This window comes from Gossypium hirsutum, chromosome A04, assembly GCF_007990345.1.
Source record: "Gossypium hirsutum isolate 1008001.06 chromosome A04, Gossypium_hirsutum_v2.1, whole genome shotgun sequence".
In the NCBI taxonomy this organism is placed as follows: domain Eukaryota; kingdom Viridiplantae; phylum Streptophyta; class Magnoliopsida; order Malvales; family Malvaceae; genus Gossypium; species Gossypium hirsutum.
Genome location: NC_053427.1, coordinates 18,962,183 through 18,965,998, shown reverse-complemented (window position 1 = coordinate 18,965,998; position 3,816 = coordinate 18,962,183).

Below are 3,816 nucleotides of genomic sequence, written 5' to 3'. Positions count from 1 at the left end.
TAAAGTGTGTAAGAGATGCCCTCTAATAATCCGAGAATCCTGTTTTCCGGCCGATTTGATGCTTTTGCCGTTCGACGAGTTTGATGTTATTCTCGGTTTGGATTTGTTAACCGCGCATGATGCGGTTGTGAATTGCAAAAGCAAGACTATCGATTTGAGGTGCACAAATAACGAAATAATCCGAGTTGAGTCTGCGGACTTAAGGGGTTGCCAGCTGTAATATCAGCAATGTTGGCCCAGAAATATGTAAGGAAAGGGTGCGAAGCATACCTCGCGTATGTACTTGATGACAAGGAGTTAGAAAAGAAACCCGAATCGGTGCCGGTGGTTTGTGAATACCCGGATGTTTTTCCTGAAGAGTTACCGGGTTTACCACCTGTTCGGGAGGTAGAGTTTGGTATTGAGCTTGTACCTGGGACTACGCCAATTTCGATAGCTCCGTATCGTATGGCACTAACCGAGTTAAAATCTCAGTTGCAAGAATTGACGGATAGAGGTTTCGCTCGACCGAGTTTCTCACCTTGGGGTGCACCAGTATTGTTCGTGAAAAAGAAGGACGGAACCATGAGGTTGTGCATTGACTATCGTCAACTGAATAAAGTGACGATAAAGAATAAGTATCCGTTACCGCGTATTGATGATTTGTTCGATCAATTAAAGGGAGCATCGGTGTTTTCAAAGATAGATTTGAGATCGAGTTATTATCAGTTGCGGATTCGAGATTCGGACGTACCCAAAACTGCTTTCAGAACGAGGTACGGTCACTACGAGTTCTTAGTGATGCCGTTCGGGCTCACTAATGCCCCTGCGGTGTTTATGGATTTGATGAATCGGATCTTCAGGCCGTATTTGGATCGGTTCGTAGTTGTGTTTATTGATGACATCTTGGTCTATTCAAGAGATGAGACCGAACATGCTGAGCATCTGAGGCAAGTGTTGCAAATTTTACGGGATAAACAGTTATATGCTAAGTTCAGTAAGTGTGAGTTCTGGTTAAGAGAGGTTAGCTTCTTGGGTCATGTGGTATCCGCATCGGGTATTCGAGTTGACCCGAGCAAAATTTCAGCCATACTTAACTGGAAGCCTCCGAGAAATGTTACCAAAGTCCGGAGCTTTCTAAGGCTCGCCGGTTATTACCGACGATTTGTCAAAGGTTTCTCGATGATAGCCGCACCAATGACGAAGCTACTTCAAAAGGATGTTAAGTTCGAATGGACGGAGAAATGTCAGAAAAGCTTCGATCAACTGAAAACTCATTTGACTGAAGCTCCAATTTTGGTGCAACCCGAATCGGGTAAAGAGTTTGTCATTTATAGTGACGCATCCCTACTTGGGTTGGGTTGCGTATTGATGCAAGAAGGTCGAGTTGTGGCCTATGCGTCGAGACAATTGAAGCCACACGAGAGAAATTATCCGACCCATGATCTCAAACTAGCCGCCATTGTGTTTGCATTGAAAATATGGCGACATTATTTGTTTGGTGAGAAGTGCCATGTGTTTTCGGATCACAAAAGTCTCAAATATTTGATGACTCAACGAGACTTGAATCTGCGACAAAGACGTTGGCTTGAGTTGTTGAAAGATTACGAGCTTGTCATTGATTACCACCCGGGAAAGGCTAATGTGGTTGCGGACGCCTTAAGCCGGAAATCACTGTTTGCTTTGCGAGCGATGAATGTACACTTGTCTGTTCTACCTGACAATGTGTTAGTAGCTGAATTAAAAGCCAAACCATTATTGACTCATCAAATTCGTGAAGCTCAGAAAGTCGATGATGAATTGGTTGCAAAACGAGCTGAGTGTGTTCCGAACAAGGAATCGGAGTTTCAGATTGATGATGATGGTTGTTTGAGGTTTAGAAGTCGTTTGTGTGTTCCGAGGAATTCGGAACTTATTCCGATGATTCTGAACGAAGCCCATTGTAGCCGAATGTCAATTCACCCGGGGAGCACGAAAATGTACAACGACTTGAAACGTCGGTTTTGGTGGCATGGTATGAAACGAGACATCTCCGACTTTGTTTCGAGATGTTAATATGTCAACAAGTGAAAGCGGAACATCAAGTGCCTTCAGGGTTACTTCAGCCGATCATGATACCCGAGTGGATATGGGACCGAGTCACAATGGACTTTGTGTCCGGACTGCCATTGTCCGCAAGTAAGAAGGATGCGATTTGGGTTGTTGTTGATAGGCTGACTAAGTCGGCTCACTTTATCCCCGTGCGTACGGATCTTTCATTGGATAAACTAGCCGAATTGTATGTCTCTCAGATTGTGAGATTACATGGAGTACCTATTTCTATCGTGTCGGATAGAGATCCGAGATTCACCTCACAATTTTGGAAGAAATTGCAAGAAGCTTTGGGTACCAAGCTGCATTTTAGCACCGCTTTTCACCCCCAAACCGATGGTCAATCCGAGCGGATAATTCAAATACTTGAGGATATGTTGAGATGTTGTATCCTCGAGTTCAGTAGTTCATGGGAACGGTATTTACCTTTGATTGAATTCGCTTACAACAATAGTTTTCAATCAAGTATTAAGATGGCACCTTATGAGGCTTTGTACGGTCGTAAATGCCGTACGCCATTGTTTTGGACCGAGCTTGGTGAAAGTAAAATTTTCGGAGTTGATTTGATTAAAGATGCCGAACAAAAAGTAAAGGTAATCCGCGAAAGTCTGAAGGTAGCCACAGATCGTCAAAAATCATATGCGGATTTAAAACGAAAGGACATTGAATATCAGGTGGGAGATAAAGTGTTTCTTAAAGTGTCACCTTGGAAGAAGGTACTCAGATTTGGCCGTAAAGGCAAGTTGAGCCCGAGATTCATTGGGCCGTACGAAATTTCCGAACGAGTGGGGCCGGTTGCATATAGATTGATTTTGCCCCCTGAACTTGAAAGGATGCACGATGTCTTCCATGTTGCAATGCTTCGACGTTATAGATCCGATCCGTCACATGTGATTAATCCCTCAGAAGTTGAAATTCAATCTGACTTGAGCTATGAAGAAGAACCGATTCGTATCCTAGCTCGTGAAGTGAAAGAGTTGCGAAATAAAAGGGTTCCGTTGGTTAAGGTGTTGTGGCTCAAACACGGGATCGAGGAAGCAACCTGGGAACCCGAGAGCTCGATGAAAGAACGATATCCAAACCTATTTACCGGTAAGATTTTCGAGGACGAAAATTTCTTAAGTGAGGGAGAGTTGTGACAGCCCGAAATTGACCCTAGTCGGGAAGTGGTTTCGGGACCGCTAAACCGAGTCACCGAAAGGTTTGAATGTGATGTTTATTGTCTAGAATATGTAATCATGAATGTGTGAAAATTTCAAGCTTCGATTTAGTCGATTGCATGTGAATTTAGTCAATAGGACTTATATGAGAAAATTTTAAAATGTGATAGGTCAATGCATGAGGACCTATTAGTGCATGTGGAAGAAAAAGGGGACTTGCATGTCAAATTCCCCCTCCCTAATATGTAGTGGCCGGCCATGCTATGGGTGGAAACATGTTGGGAACATGTTGGCCTAGTGAGGTATGTAGGATAAAATATAATAAGAAGTATGGGGAATAAAGAAATGGAAAAAGGAAAGGATGTGTGTAATTGTTTCTTCCCCTCCCCATTGCCGTGTAAGTAAGAAAGAAAACAAAGAAAAAAAAAGTGTCCTTCTTTCTTCATTTCCCCTTGGCCGAATGTTCTAAGGAAGAAAGAAAAACAAGTTGTGTTCTTCGGTTCTTCTTGGCCGAATTGAAAGGAAGAAGAAGGGAGTGAAGCAATCGGTCATCTTAGGTCACTATTAAGGTAAGGAAGTTTGTACT